Genomic DNA, 17957 nt, shown 5'->3' on the forward strand with positions numbered 1-17957 from the left:
GTGTCAGAAAGATGGGTATTGCCATGGTGAAATAACATGTTTGCTTTATGGCAAGCCACCTCCAGTAATTGTATCTGCCTCCTGCCACAACTTTTGTAATGCTGTGAAAAACTTCTTGGTAATTATTTCTATGGAGGTGCAAGTGACTCTTTTTCCACTCATAATACAATGTTTGAAGTGTAAGCAAATGTCGGTTGGAGGGTTAGTATTACAGAGTATATAACAGAGTTGGCCCAAAATAATGGTTAAGCTGGCAAAGTGGAAAGTTGTGGAGAAAAGGTAGGTACAACCACTGGATGATACCTGATGTTGCAACTACACCTTTGTATAGATCATATTTTAATGTCAATGTACATTAAAATAAACTCTTATTTCCATTCCATTCAGGCTTGCTAAAAATAGCAATAAAAATGGGCTAATTTAGTATATACTCTAATATAAACGGAGTTAAATACTTTTACCTGAAGAACAAACAGGAAAACTACATTGACTCAAGTAAAAAAATGTGACTGTTATTGCTAACATTCAAAACATTATTCAATAAAAGTGAATAATGAATAAATGTAGCTATTGTGGTATTGTTAAAACATTTATTTGAAAGGGTAAAATTTATTAACCACATAGGCTCAGTCTATATATTTTTTCCTTTTTTAAAGGTAAAATTAATTTTAGTTGATTATGATGGGTCACTTGCTTCTTAATGATTCTTTATGTCATGGCGCTGCAAGGCAGGATAGTGGACCCTGTGTTTCAACAGCTCAGTTGGTAGATACGTGCACAGGGCGCAGAGTCTAAGCAGCTGGCCGGTCTTGACCAGAGCCTCTAGTGGTGAGGGGGTTGCGCTGCGGGCAACTGCCAGGTTGCGGCCCCCTATGCACTCAGAGACTGGTGACTGCTGATGGAAGAATCAAGACGTGGTACCAGAACGAGGGACAAAGAGTAGTCAGGCAAGCCAGAGGTCAGGGCAGCCAGTGATCAGGAGTAGTCAAGGTCAAGCCAAGGTTGATACACAAAGAATCAGGAACAAGAGAAGCAGACAGGGAGTCACATGACCTAGACCAGGAAATGAGCTGAGGAGGTGATGCCTTAGCATAGCTGGTGCTGACAGCAGGGGAGTGTAAGGTGGGTGACGCTGAAGGGGGCACAGATCTCCTGATCCTGCAGGGATCTGTGACGCTTTATGCATGGTTGTTGGCAACCAGTAGATGGCAATGTGTCTTCATATAAAGTGTGTAACAAACTTTAATAATAAACTTGCACAGCCAGAGTTTTATCCACCATGAAAACTGATATGACGATGATATATAAACACAGATCCTTTTTTTACTGTCAATGTCAGGTCAAAAAAAAAAAACCGTGGCTTATACTCCAGTTTACACAAATATTTGTATGCTTTGGTTGGTTCTTGTGAGCTGATGGCTATCTGGGTGTTCTGCTTGTGTGGGATTGTTTATGGGGGTTAGAAAGGGGAAGTAGTTTTTACACATCATTTTTAGTCTCTTGATATTGAGCAGTAACTGGGAATAAAAATAAGTTTTGATAACTATCTATACTAGCTTACAGACGTTTAATAGGCTGTCATTGCTTGGTGAACACTCTGCCTAGCTATGCTTACCCCTGCACAGCATTGGAATTGTCATTGGCAGCATTGCACACACAAAATATGTTGAAAGATGGCTCCTTAGCACAGTGCATGAACAAATCTATTGATATTCAGATCCTCCACCAGGTGTGAGATTTGCAGTCTGTCTGCAATACAAAACACACCTGAACACATGTTGTATGTCTGCACATAGTGCTCCTGCAACAAGTCTCTTCATTTAAGGAAAAAAAAAATATTCACACATTGTGCTTGTACATACAAGATTCCTTATGGCATACATAAAAGACACAAGTTTTCATGGAGGTGAATCACCAGCATAGTCATTAGGCGGATTCTGGGATTCACAATACGATCCAAACATATAAAGAGATTGCCATACCTCTGAGCCACAGATGGAGATGTGTTGCCTAAGTTTATCAAGCACTTTACCATGTCCAAGGGACCAGCAGTGGTGAACCCCTACAAGGTGAGGTTTAGCAAGCATACAGACTGGACAGTGGACAGCCAAAGATTTACCCTAGCCCGGTAGGTAAAAGAAGCAACACTAGGTGTATAGATGTTCTATTTAGGTCCTGAGAGTGAAAAAGGATTAACCCATCATATGCTGTCATGAAGTGGTCAGGAAAGGGAACATTTGCAAGCCAGAACCTGCCTAAGGAAGAAGCCCAAGCAAATAGGCGTACCATAAGCATGAAGCTTATGTTTCTGTTGCCAAGAAGCTGAATAAAAGTTTTATTTTTGTGTATGCTGAAGATAGCCTAATTTTTGTTTAATAAAACCAACTGTTTGGGTTATGAGGCTGTGTGCTGCAGTTGTGTTTCCAGTTCCCCAAATTTCACAGATGGGATATGTCAAAACCCCCAGGAAATGAACATTTACTCTATATATCAACAAAATAAAAGCCTTGGGATTGAAATTAAAAATAAAAAAATCACAATTTCTGTCTTTTTTTCTTCGAAACTGGACCTTGGTACCGTGTATTCTGTAGTGTCTTCAAGTGGCTGCCTTGTCCAGAACAGTATTGAATACTAGTGCAGTTCATACTTTTAGCAAAAGATGTGCACTATATTACAATTGTAGCGTAATTTTCAATTTATGGGCAGACAGTTTCTGATTATTTTATTACCGTAGTTTCCATATAAATATTTGATGTGGTGTATCTTTATATATATTGGTTAGTGTCTCTATGGCCAGTATTTTATATTTCAATCTATCTTTATTTTTTCATAAAAAAAACGCAAAAGTTAAAAATAAAACAAAAAACTTATGTTACATTTAACATAAAAATGTCTAAAAGAAGCATGAAGGAAAGTACAGTGATACCTCAGCTAACCAGTGGCTCTGCTATTTTTTCAGCTAACATTTTTTTTTACTGTTTAAAAAACTCCGCTAACAAATGTAAAATAAACAAAAAAGCTTCCCTGCTTAGCCCTGCCCTGGATGGAGGCTTGATGGGGGGAGGGGGCAGTTTGCATGACCTGCAGAAGAAATCATTTGCTAAACACAGCTGAGGTTGTGGGTGATCTTAGGGGGTGAGCTCTTCTGCTACCTTTTGTAACCCTTTAATGACCAAGACAAACTCTGCAGTTGCTTTTTTTTTTTTTTTGCATATTAAAGCACAGCTTCCTCCAGAAGTTGAATAAAGTTTTTTTTTGCTTAGTTCTTTTTTTTTTTGCTTTGTTTGTGGTTAATGCATAGTGAGGATTTTATACAGTAACTGACACCACCACTGCCTAATAAGTTGAGACTGTTCCAATTGAGAACTGGTTCAACTGGTTCAACCTTTGTTGAGTTTGACCTTTTATATTGTGCTTTTTTACTATTTTTTTAAAACTTATCTTTAAATTTAGGGCAACATCCAGAACAAATTAAATTATTTTCTATAGAAACCTATGGGAAATCATGTTTTGGCTAACAAAGATTTCAGCTAACAAATGTGATTCCGGAGCAAATTCTCTTTGTTAGCCAAGGTATAACTGTACTTTAAAAAGGAGAACAAAATAAATAATACAAAAATTATGCCCTAGAGAATTTAATTTCAGTATTATTTTGAATATATTTAACAAGTATACCCAACATTAAAAAGAAACTTCAGATAAAATATGTTATGAAATTCAGTTTCTCGCAATGCCATTATAAAAAAAAGAGTGACAAAGCATAGCATCTACAAGAAAGGTATCTCAAACCCCAAAAGTGGGAAATTCTACACATAAAAGTAAAGAAAACTATAAGAGGAAGAGCAGGGGGAGAAATGATGATAAGAGGAAGAAAAAGAAAATGAGAATAAGCAACTCAATCTCAGTGTGTTCTTCATAATGAATTTACGGGACTTGTGATTTATAGAATGTAAGGGTTTATTCCAAATTTCAGCTAATTCAACTTCAGATTATGGGGGGGCTGAGCTCAGTTCTAATTTCTTATATGCTATTTGAAAAATCATCCAGTGACAGGCAGCTTATTTTACAGAGGGTGGGCGTCAGTTAAGACAAGGTGCCATTTTCTTTTACTGTGCTAGTATAGGGACTAACCGTGGAACAACTTTGGGCAGATGGGCATTTTAGGGTGAGAAAAAGGGGGCAGACAGTGTTTGCCATTTTCTGCTACTGATAGTCAGGGACAGAGCTCAGAGCTAATAGATACAGTAAAAAAAAATAGAGGGTGGGCACAAGCACCATTACTAAGCACACCACCAGTGGTAGCCAACCAAGTCTAATACAATGGTAACTTTTTCAAGTGTATGTCTACAACATTCCAGCCACTAGAAAGATAAGTGTTTAACATATTTTGGTAAAGCAAGGCCTATTTTTTAAAATTGTGCACGCTCTGTTTTTGTTTTTTGTAGATTACCATGTGTATTAGAGAAGATAAAGGTATAATTAGATATCTAGAACTTCTAGATTACTCTAGTACATTGCCAACAAACATGAGTATGAAAGAGACTTCATATCCACCTAGTTAGTGCAAAAGTCTGCAATAGTAAACAAAACTAGTTGTGCTATTTGTCCGAATCTGCTAAAACTTTCTGAAAACTAGTTAATATTGGAAATAAAAAAGGGGTTAGAGTGTATGACTGAATTGTATGGTACACTGAAATTGCAAAATTAGATTGGATAAGGAAGACTAAATCAGATGGTAAGCAAACATTGAGATAAATGATTAGATCATATATATTAGATCTATTCATTTCAAGAGGAGAGAAAGTTGTAAAAGTCTTTAATATTTTCATTGCATTTGGAACAAAGAAAAACACATGGAAATGTCTGCAGGTGTCTACATTAAAAAAATGCATTTATGCTCTTAAACTCCGCATATGTTCCCTTGTATATTGGGGTTGGAACAAATGGCCAGAGATTAAATAGACAAACAATAATGGTGATAATGGAAAAACCTTTTCTAGTGGCTCTCTGGATAGGAGAGCTGCAATAATTAAAGACTTTAATTCAAACAACAAACTTTAAATGAAAGTACATGTAGTTGATTATCCTCCCGTCGAGAGATATTTACATTGTAATATCCAAAATGAGGGTGAAGCTGTTGCCTTACCAAGCCCTCCAAGGTAAAAGAAAGTGGTATGATGGTAAAAAAAGGGTTGAAATTAGTAGTCCTAAAATAAAAACGTAATAAATAGGAAATAATATTAACATAAAATAAAATTAAACATTGATATATAACAAATTTTTATAAGTAAACAAAAATATAAGTAGAGCTGGTCCCCGAGTTAAAAACATCTGACATACGGAGGACTCCTAGATATGAATGGGGGTTCCCTGCTCGTTCGTGTGCGGGATGGAGGCTCGATAGGGGGAAGAGGCGGTTTGCAAGACTTGCAGAAGAAATCTTTTGCTGTTCTGCAAGCTCTTGTAACTTTTTAATGACCAAGACAAACTGTGCAGTTGTTTCTTTTTGCATACCAAAGCACAGCTTGCTCCAGAAGTTAATGAATGGAGAAGTTATTGAATGTCCTGGCTCCATAAAGTGATTAACTCACAGTGACGATTTTATACAGTAACTGACACTGTACTGCCTAATAATATGACAAACATCTGTCCTGATTGCATTTTTTTAATATAATGTACCTGTTGCAACTTACATACAAATTCAACTTAGGAACAATCCCACAGTCCCTATCTCGTATGTAACCTGAGGATTTCCTGTGTAAATAAATGGCTTTGTGTCAGACCCAACAATGTCAAAAGAAATGGGTACACTCCCTGTTAAGGGTCATACAAGGGAGGGCAGATATGCCCGCAAACATTCCATGCAATATCATTGACTTGAATGTAGTTGTCCATACAACAAATAGAAAATGTTCCCAAGAAAATAGGGGATGAACCAGATGTCTCCCAAGCATTCTTTCAAACCTGGCCATGTATATAAAGGTTTCTGTGGTCACCATATCAAATAAATGGAAAAGAGGGTATACACGTGGACCATGTAGAATAGGATTCTTCAAATGTAGGAGAAAGGATTGCCCAGGTTTAGTATGATATGGTGATCAGGTTATACAATGCAGAATTGCCTTCTTTTTATCAACCTTGGTTAATCCCTCTCTGGTTTTAAGGAAGTATGGTTTTACAATATTAAGTCCAGGCCTACAACACCTCCTGATGCCTAGGGGTGGAATCATGTTGTATATGGATAGCAATAGGGTGACACACCATCAGTGACAATCAATAGGGAGCATTTGTAGGAGATATAGGATTTGGGCTCAGAATCTGCTCATTTATTGTGTATGCCATCTTGAATCCTTGCTGCATAGGCTTGTGCTTGGAAGAGAAGTGATCCCTGACAGTCTGAGAAGTCTTACTAACCACAGGAGCCATTCATGAATTAAACGTGGTGGACCCCAAAAAAAGCCACTGGCAATAGCTGATCAGACACTTGAAGGGTGTGGGGCAGGGTAGATTGTATTGTATTGCACTATGCAAACAATGTATGAACATTAATATTACATAGTGCCAACATATTACGCAGTGCTGTACAAAGTCCATAGTTGTGTCACTAACTGTCCCACAATCTAATGCCCCTACCTCAGTCATATGTCATTAATGTAGTCTAAGGTCAATTTTGGGGGGAAGCATAATAACCTTACTGCATGTTTTGGAATGTGGGAGGAAACCCACATAGACCGTTAGTGTCCTGGCCGAAATTTGAACCTGGGACCCAGCGCTGCAAAGGCAGGAGTGCTAACCACCGTGCTGCTCATAACCACCTGCTGCCCATAACATTATTTTAAGCATTCTTTGTTGAAAAGGAGACTAAGCGCTTTAGTGAAGTATTGAGCTGATTGGTCTGTACAGGGAGTGAACTTTTTTTTAGGACTGACACCTACCAGCCACACAGACCTTTGTTCTTCATTGCCGTGGTGCACCAGGTAAAATGGGCAAGATGGCTGCTGCTTCATTGCTGTGTGCAAAGAATATTTTAATTGTGTTATTTATTAATTGAGAATAGCCCTCACTCATATTTCTGCCTATACGCAACAATAGAATATGTTTTATTTAAACAGAGTGCAATCAGCGTGCAACAGTGTGTGCTATGAAAATTAAGTGTTATGCTTTTTGCTGTGTGGTGAGAAAAAAGGATCATGTATATTTTGTATAATGCATGGGTATTTTGAGAGAACATAGGAACACTTACTGTGCTGTTGTATAAAGATTAGCACTGCATAGGCTGTGTATAAAATCTAAATTCAAACACCATTTATCATGGTAGATCTTCAAGCATATCAGTGTAATGAGAAGGAATCCACATCTCTAAGGTTGTGTACCCCTAGTATACTGTATAATATAAATTATTCAGTAGAAAAAGCTAAAAAAAATACTTTATGTAGATTAAACGTAAACATATTACCATATTAAAAATCTAATAGAAACCAAAGAAGGTGTTAATTTGTAAGATAATAATTTTAAAATATCTAAGGAAGGTGTTAAACTGCAAAATATTTTCTCCTATAAGGCAGCTCCAAAGGATGTCTGTAGTAAGTGGGAGTGTAGCTTTAAGGGATCATCGGATTAATTAAAGCGTGCCTTTCTCCATATGTGCATTCTCTTTTGTTTGGAAAAGAACAGCTAAGGACCTAGCCATGCGCGCCATTCATTTGTTTAATTCTGTCACTATTGTTTTTAAAAACCTGTCTTCAAATCGTCACCATAATGGGCTCCGTTCAGACACGCTCCAGGGAGCCTGCTGATGCGCTGACATCAGCTCCCGGAGCATCGTGGGTAGCCAGCGTATTAAAATGGAGCCAAGCACACAAGATTGTGGGCAGCTGGCTCTGGCCAGTACTATCCCAGCAAAGAACAGATTGAAGAGAAAAAGAGGAGACGGCTTTAGCAGGTAAACATCTGGGATCTCTTTCTCTGTTAACCATTTTGCTACCAGAAGATGACTTTGTTAAGCTGCCCATGTACACACACTATATGTTGTGGTTTGCTTATATTCTAAAATATATTTTAAATTGATACAATTTTACTATGCTTCTAATCTAATTTTAGATCTTTAGTTCTTTCATGTATGATCTTCATATAAACATACCCCTTCCTATCATCTGATCATGTATGCTTATAAATGCAGAAGGAAGGGAAGTCCAGAAGAACATCCCTAGTGTTGGCTTGTTGGAAAGGAAAAGAACTAATCATCATACATTTTTTGAGAACGTCCCCAAAGTCTGTTGGCACCCAATGGTATTGTCCACATTGCTGTCTCCATACCAGTTTGACCTACCTACTAGGCCCCTGTATAGGCTAGGACTACCAAGCTGATGCATTAAATATGTTTATGAGACATGGTGGCATGCACCAACTCAATACATTTTATATTCTGGAAAAACCTGCTTTAAATTATTTTTAGAAATTTCACACCAGATGGCTTTAAAAGCAATGTTTTTTTATTAATCTTTTTGGCATTTTTAACCATACAAAAATGTTGACAACTACAAATAAGTAACAATAGTGGGGTCATAGAGGGATGGGCGGGTGGGCAAAACCAGGTGGAGTATCGGAGTTATAGGGGGATTCAATATCAAAGGGGGACAAGTTGAACACAGAAGAAATATCAAAATACTGAATGAAATTCAAAGCACTTCATGTCTCATGATACATTTCTACATTAATCAGTTTAAATTCATGGATATGTTAAGTATATATTAGGTAGAAGGGTAAAAGGGTTCCAAGATTACGTTCTGAGGCTAGGAAGGAGTGAGAAAAAAGTGCCATTTATCAAAAATTTGTTGATGTGCTTATGATCACTCAATTCCACATCCAATACCTCTCTGAAAAATATGGTTCTCAGGGAGTGTGTAATGGAATCTATCAATGGGGGTGAGGGTACTCCAGGCTGAAAGCAAGGTGCGTCCCACCACCAGAAGACATACTGGAATGCATCCTCTCACTCCCTTATCCTGCACAACATCGGGGAGGTCATCCCAGCTTCCAAACAGGCATAAGGTGGGATTGGCGGAGATAAAATAGCCTGTAACTGTGTAAATGTATTGTAGTACTCTTTGTGTGATATTAAGAGCCAAGACCAAAATCGATTGAACAATGTGGCTGAGGGTGTTTTAAACTTTGGGCATCGGAAATCATGCTTTTCCTTTGCTCCCACCTCGTCTTGGGGTCTAAATAGTTTATAGGCTCATGGAAGATTTTAAACTGTGTTTCTCGCCAGGACTCATTAACCATAGATTTCCTAATGTCTGGTGACCCTGAATAATTTTGTCAGTAAGGTCATCTATATTTAGTTCCTCCTGCCATCTGCACATGTTGGTAGTTTCTATGGATTTGGTAAAATTGTGTCAACTTTTAGATATCCAAGAGACCTTGGGGATAGGAGATACAGTAAATTGTCATAGCCATTATTAGCCTGGGTTGGACTGACTATATACACTAAAACTACTTTTACTAATGTGGCTGGACCGCCTATTTTTTTTTCTCAAATAAATGGCTCAGACCAGTGTATAAGATAACTTCATCCTCCATAATTGCTTGTTTTTTCCTCTATCAACAGCCCTGACACACAATGCTGAAATAAATCCTCAGATAGCTTGTTGTGGATTGATTTAGGGAGTTGGGTTTGGAATTTGGCAAGGGTAGAAGTAGATTCCATCAGAAGTTGGATCATTAACGAGTGGTGGTTTAATTTGACCCATCAAGAGTCATGCACTCTATGGCATTTTCAGCATGTTGCAGTTGTAAGAGACAAACAGCTCCACTTTAAAAAAAACGGGGCAGTCATGCCTTTACTCTTGCATTTTCTAAAGCCTTCCTAAAGCTTGGTTGTGTTAAAGCTATTTGGGGAGGAGCCACTCTGTCACCCTTACACCTAGCACCACTGTCCTTCCACTGACTCTGAGCATGTTGGTCCTAAAATTTTAGAACTATATTTTGGGATTGCACTTAAACATCTCCTTTCCTTACAAATAAATACTAAAATGTTTTGGCAGACGTGAGAACGGGTGACGAAGCCTGCAGTAAATGGGGTCAAAAAATGCCGATCTCACTGCGCATGTGTGAGATTGGCATTTTTTTTTCCCCCTTTGAAGACAAGATCGGGCATGCACAGAAGGAGCAGCCAGAAGCCTCTTGGGATGCGTGATGTAGGTATCCTAGGATGCTCTGTTCTAGCACTCTTGGCACGGCGATAAAACAGAAGGGGGGAGCCCTGCCCCCCAAAAAAGAATGTATTTTTACCTTACATAAAAAGATTTTCCCACCGTGGGGTAATAAGGAGATATATACTCTGCAACACATAACTATATACCTGTTTAGGAATAAAAGCTAGTGGTGGCAGTGTTTCATTTGTTTTTATCTTCAGATTTCGGCTAAATCTGGTAATTTGGGAGTAGTGCAACGGTGTGAAATGATCGCTTTTCCCCAATAGATTTTGGATTGGGGCAATATTGATTGATTATTCTAGCACACATCTAATAGTGTATGCCCATCAATAAACATATTCATTACATGCTTGTCCTTAACAAAAAGTAGGGATGTAAGAGCTGCAGTGCACAATGGAGAAGAAAGGTATATGAGGGACCTATAAAAATTGTATACCTAGAGTTTTGATAATGGTATCTGGTGTATTTATGGTGTATTTATTTGTGTGCCAGTGCCAGCTAGGTGCCAGTGATTAGGACCTTCTCAGGGAGAAATCAGGTGGAACCTTTCTTAGGTACTCAGATATGTGGAGTGGAGCTCTCCATAAAAAAAAAAAAATAAAAAAAGATGCGGAAAAAGGATGTCTATGAGTCTGGCAAGGGAATTAAAAAAAAAATTGATTTATTTAAATGTAGTAATTCCACTGTAGGTAAAGTAATCTAGAAATATTTTTTTAAAACAATTTTGTCCAGGATTAGCTGGCCCAACATTTGACTGTTTAATCCAATAAAATAATCCAAAAATCAATTTATTTGCAAGACTACAGTTAGCCTTGGAGTATATGGAGTACTGCGGACTGGTGAATTGAAGTTAGATTTTTAAACTGACACAGGGTAAGTAGAGTTAAGATTCCTCCTTAGGTACAATGTTATATTTTCAGCTAACCCATAGGCAAAGGTAAGAGAGAACACTTTCAATTCATAATCGTAGAAAAGGAGGAAAAAGAAGGGTTTTATGGCAAATCAAATGTGTATTACTATCGCATAAGATATAAGAAAATACTAAGGTGTACTATACAGTATATATAGTTCAACTACTGCACCATTAGATGAGATATGTTTTTCCACATTATATGGGAAGGAAAATGCAGTCCGTGTTTAGTATAAAATTAATAATGCAGTTGGACTCTGATACGTTTTGCTATATGGCTTTTCAAGGATTATTGCGACAGGTAGCAAATCATGTATTCAGGTGAATGAAAAAAAAGTATTTTTGGCAAGAATCTTGTATCATACAAAATCTTTAAGTATAGAGAAATAGGTGAATATGGCAAGTAAATATTCATGGTTTGAACTGCATACACTCAGGGAGAAAGAACCACATGTGCTGTCACATATGCTCTAAACTTACTGTCCACCTAAATATGAGGAAAGAAACTGTCACTTAATACTGGCATATGCCCAGTGCCAGTTCACAAACACTGCTGCCACGCATATTTACGCAGGTACCAAGTTCAGACCAGCCTCTGCTGCTGCTGCTCAGAATTTTAATAGCTAATGTGGTTCTTGATTCTTACATGGCCGTATCTAGCTTCCTTTTTTAAGCTAACTCTGATTTCTGCACCCTATTGTTGTATGCCTGGGAAGAATGCAATGCCATCCGTCCAAAAGTTGAGGCTAAATGTAAAATATATCTCTCAACATATTCATGATTGGAAACATACTAACAAATCCACCAACAAATGACGTAGTAAAAAATAAATAAACGTTCATGGACTGGTCTAGTCATATTCCCAATATGAATCCCAGTGAATTGTTGTCAGAGGGTAAAAACAAGTTGTTCATGCAAGAAACAAATTACTAATTAAAATATTAAAAAGATATTTTTTATTCAAGTATATCTCCAATGCACAGACCGCTATATAAACATTGCTGGAAGTTCAAACCCTACCCCACTCTACTAAACACATACACCAAAGCTAAAGGAGCTAACAATCAGAACTAATTATGTGCAAATGCTTTTACTAAAATTTGATTATTCAGGTAAACATTTATTGACATTCACATTTTTTGAGTGAAGATTGTCCACTCTTTTAGTAACTTAACCTTATTGTGTTTTTTTCTCTGTCCTTGTTAAGGTGCGTACACACTTCCAATTTTTATCGTTCCAATCGAACGACGAACGATCGATTGGGCAAAAAATCGTTCGTAAAAAAAGTAACCAACGACGCCGACGAACGAGGAAAGTCGCTGGAAACGAACAATCGGACCGACGGATCGAATTGGGCGACGATCGTTGAACATCGTTCGTGTGTACGGTCGTTCGTTGATCGTCCATGTTCAGAGCATGCGTGATGAACGAACGTCCGTTCACTTTCCTGTCGTGCACATAGTTCCTCTATCGCTCAAACGATCGTATCTATTGTGTGTACAATATCTACGAACGATCGTGTCGTTAACTCTATGTGCAGGATCGGTGCTATACGATCGTTCATATATATCGTGCATGAACGTTCGTCGTTCGTTTTCCAACGATAATAATTGGAAGTGTGTATGTAGCTTTAGTGATGTTTGCCATTACTTTGGTTTTGTTGATTTTGTCAGAAAGGAAATTTCCCTAGTAGGACAACAGAATGCAGTAAAAGACTAATGGAAAAGCTTACCCTTCCACACACACACAAACACTTTATATAAAAATAAATCAATGATAAGAAGGCTGTTGGTATGCTTTAAATATTACAACTAGCATAAAAGAGAAGCCTGGGCCAGTGGCATGGGGATCACCATAGCAACCATAGAATTTGTTATGGGGCTGTAGTGTGGAAACAGGGGTCACCAAGGTTGCAATTGTGGTTGGTTCCATGCTCCATAGGGCCAATTTGGACCCTTCATGGTCTGTTACTGTGCACATTAAATTGTAGAGAGATTCACCCTCTATATGTTTTCTTATTGTTATTATTGTTTTAAATTGTGAACATTTTTGTGAGACAAGAGCGAGGAAATAAACTTCCAATGGGGACACCTCTTTGTTTGGCAACTGTTTTTGAAGGGAATTCAGTACACTTCAGAGAGTTTTCCATGTCTATAACAGTAGATGAAGGAAAATCTCTTCAGTAGATCACAAGCAACAACAAATACTGAAATTGCTTTAATTTTGCACTTATGTAACCTGTAGGATGTTTTCATTAATAAGCCAACAAAGAGGCCCTCACACAGACTAGAACTTTCACCTTTACCCCTTTCACCTTTCATCTGATTGTTATGCAACCTCATATTTTCAACCCCACTTCTTAGTAAGTTTGAGCGTATTAAACACATAAAACAGTCCTTATGAGCAAAGTCTACAAGTAACTAAGATGCATGTATTACATACCATACAAATGTATTTGCTAAATAAAGAATAGTTCCCCCGGGTTGTTTTGTCTCCCTGAACTGACAAAGGATTACAGCTTATATAAGTTTTTTTTCTGCAAGGTTTAACATCTTAGGAACAAGTTTTGGAAAGTTTATTCTAAAAAAAAATTGCTGTAAAATACAAGAAACTAGACACTAACATGGACAAGTTGAGAGCTAATGAAGTGGTGAATATGTCAAATATTTCTAGTGTTCAAGAACTATTTGTACATAGTTGTTCCTTATATGTCACATTCATGCATTTTTTCTCCATAAGTATCCAATATTAGGGTGAATGTAGCTCTAAAATAAGCCAGGCCCAATATCTTAAGAAATACAACATCGTTGTTTCATCCCTATGACTCTTTCTGAGACTGTAGTCTTCCTAATGAATAGCAGAAGGACAGTTGCATGCCTTTGCTGGAGTGTAGAGCTCATCTTTCATTACAGCAAATGATCATTCCCATTAAGGATCTAGACAATGCTAGTTAAATTAAACAAGGACAATGACATATGAAACTAGGAGTGCCAGAATGTCTGGTGCCACTACAGAGTGTGGATTAAACTGATTTGGCCCTCAACAAAGCTTTGGGGGAAGGATACCGAACCATTTTTTTCTGTTGGGCAGGTATGGGTTAAAATTTGAGCTGTAAATTACAGTCTTCTACAATAATTACACTGAACCAGCAATCACTCTGTTAATATTCAGTCAGCTTCCAGCAGTTTGCAGTCTGTTTGCTAACTTATGTCTCTGTGCAGCTTCAGGAAGATGTATCTTTTGCTGTGGAAGGTTGGTTTACTGGGAATTCTGAGCCTGCAAGTGCTGGGCACGAAGATAAACTATGATAGGTATGAATTTCATTCCTCTATTTTGATGACAGATGGAAGCGTTCATTGAGTTGTGCAGTGTATATACACCATTAATTGTGTCTGGCTGTGATAGCTTGTGCTGTAAAGTAAATTCACAAACAAAATTGATTCATATTATGTCTTTAAATGTGTTTATATAATATTGAGAACACTTTTCTAAAGATGAAAGCTGCATGTAAGTCTGCCTTAAATACATACAACCTGTCCCGTAGATCTGTCACTACAATGTTACTGCTCGGGTTGTCCTTGGCAGTGTGCGCTCAATAGTGTTCTTTTTACTATTGTAGTGAATTATTCCTGGAACTGTTGTTAGGCAACCTGAAATAAATTACAATACATATGTAAAACATACCCAAACTAAAATTTATATTAATTCTGATGTATACATTTTTTTATAATTCTGTTATTTTACTTTTTTTACATATATATTTGACCCAAGAAAAATAATGACATTTCAACACTTCTAATTAAAAAGTTCGGATTAAATGGCTCTATAATTCTAGGCTATATTTGCACTATCATCAGAAGTTCTCAGTTTGAATTTGGCCAGGACGTAAAGAAATTATTTGCATGGTTCCACCACTGTGCTAAATTAAAGAAAAATTCTCCTATTTTGAGGATCTGTGATGGAATGAGACATGGAAATTCTTCTATTCTAAGGAAGCTTTAATGTTCTAAATACTAATTTGTTTGAAGGGGTTTTTTGATTCGTTAGTCCAGTGTTTCCCTAACTTTTTAACATGGGGAACACTTGAAATAACTTTCAGGTCTTTAGGGAACCCTGCTATATTTACTATATTCACAAATCGCAGCACATTAGTGTGGTGCCCAGAAGGATAAATGCCTCTTACATTGCTGGTCATTGGGAATGCTGCCACCTTTACAGATCAGCAAAAAGATCATTTGTATCTGTTAAACTGACCTGCAAGTCACAAACCACTCATTACTCAAGGAACCCCTAGCAATCTCTGGAGGAACCCCAGGGTTCCATGGACTCCCAGGCTTAGAAAGACTGCATTAGTCCCTCACTTTATATAAATGGTTGTACTGTTTTACAAAACATAAAACTACATTTTGTTGTATACATATGGGAAATCTGGCAATAGACATGATGAAGGATGCCTTGAGAGTTAACAAGATTCTCACTAGGACCAGTAATTTTCAGCCAACTCCTTTTGCTTGGCAGGCATTAGAATGGTAGCTGTATTAAAGAAAAAAACTTCATGCCCAAGTATCACATTTAAATCTGCATTAATGTAATCTTGCAACAAGGTCCCTAAAATGGGAGGGGCTTAATAATAATTTATGGTGTCTGTGGTTTGTTAAAGTTCTTTAATATATTCATACAGAAAACATTGATTTTTGGTGTCTGTGTAACTAATCTGTTGTAAAAATGTGGTAAAAAAAGCTGCAAAGGTGCCATACTGTATCTTGTCTACACTTCATGTTGTATTAGACCTTTGTTCAGTTAAAGAACTTTGTACTTTATTCTCTTTGAAATTTATCCAGAGGAGAGTTTTAGAGGAGAGGTAATAAACATTTAAAACAGTTAACATCTAAAACAGATTAGCTCAATGTAAATAATCCTCCTCAAAATGTATCAATGTGAAAGTCCACATTTGGGCACAAATGAAACCTTCCCCAGAACTAACTCCCTCCCACCCCCTCCACCAGATCTGAATTTATTTCTTACTTTTCATTTTTTGAAAACCCTTAGCAGCAGAATATACTCACCTATGTCTGCGGCCTGTGTCTCTTGCCAATGCCTAAATGCTTGCAAATGCTTAAAAAACGTGTTTTACTAACAGCTTAAAATCACAAAAAAGGTTATTGCAAGGCTTTTGCAGCCGCTTTCAAATGCCTACATAGTGTAAAAACATGTAAAATATGTAAATATAAGGATGATTAAAAAAAAGCACTACAGTAAAATATGTCTGAACATGCTGTTACTGACCAAAATGTTAAGCCAGATGGAGTTATGTACACTTTAATTGATCATACACATAGCAATATGTGATTGATTTAGGTATGATTCAAACAATTTATCAGCAATTAAAATAGTGAATAAGGCAACACACTTAATTGTTCTATCAAGCAGCAGTGACTGACAAAATTCCACCACAGCAATAAGTAAAATCAAATCAAATGTTTTGTTTATGATTTTATTTTTCAATTTAATTCGTCGTATTGAATGAATTACATTGGGGAACACATTTTTTGTTGAGTTAGATCTGTTTTTAACTAGTTTTTGGGTGATGAATCCAGAAATGACCCCAGTTTTTTGCTATCACATCCAGTATTTACAATACAGGGTACTCCATTTTTGTAAAAAAAAAAACATACAAACTTTACATACAGGGAAAAAATAATAAAATAATAACTTGAATGTACTGTTTGATTTTTTTGTTCATACAAAGGATTTATTGTTACTGCATGACATTTTTTTTCACGGTAAAACATTTGAAAAATAATTCATCATTGTTGTCACCTAGTTCATCACCATAATCATGTTCTTCAAGAGAGGGTAGTGTAACAAAAACCGTCACTGGGATTTCATCTGAATGAGCCACTGGTCTGATGATAGACTAGGATACTCTTACATTTATTTTTCTTGTTATATCCTGAAGTTTTCACTATACAAAAAGCAACCTTCACTGAAATGATCTCCTGACTCTCGCCAAACCATAGGTATACCAAATGGCATCTTATCACGTGTTCCCTTTATCCACATCTGTAAACCCTCGACACACTGTTTGCATACTCCCTGAGGGGCCCAAGACTTATCTTGACCACCAAGTTTAACTTTGAAATATGCCAAATAGGCTTGCTCTACAAATGTGCTGATGTTCGCCCTTTGACTAGGAATGGTGTATTCCAGGATTGCTGGATCACCCAGCTTTACTGATAAAAGTGTATCCTCTTCAGCCTTGGAGAACTTTATTAAATCAGGCCCATTCAGTGAATTTATTGTTAAGGTATACATCAAAGAACAATCCCATCTGCTGTTGGGTCATCGGGTGCCCAACCACCACAAACAAGTAATAGTTCAGTAAGAGTTCTGAGAGATTCTTTTTTCCACAGAAAAATGGCTTTCATGTTTTTGCAGTTTTTCTTCAGTTTGGATTTGACATATAAATTGGGAACAACTGATATATATATTTAGTTAACTTTGCCTACGCGTTGTCATATGTATTTATTTTGTGAAACACAGAACAATATTACATTGTAATTTTCTAGTTCTATTTTTTGATTATTATTCCTATTTATTTTTTTATTTTAACATTTTTTGCATTCCTTTTCCAAGGAGGTAGTCTAAGACCACCCATGCAACCCTTCAGATCCTTTCCTTTATCCCCAAGCTTTCTTGTCCTTTTTATGCTTCTTTCTTCTTTCCATCCTTATCTAAACTTTTTTCACTCTCTTAATCTAGAGCAGCATTTCTCAAACTTTTTAACATGGGGGACCCTTTGAAATAACTTTTGGATCTCCAGGGAACCC

This window comes from Pyxicephalus adspersus, chromosome 7 (assembly GCF_032062135.1).
Source record: "Pyxicephalus adspersus chromosome 7, UCB_Pads_2.0, whole genome shotgun sequence".
NCBI classification, from domain to species: Eukaryota; Metazoa; Chordata; class Amphibia; order Anura; family Pyxicephalidae; genus Pyxicephalus; species Pyxicephalus adspersus.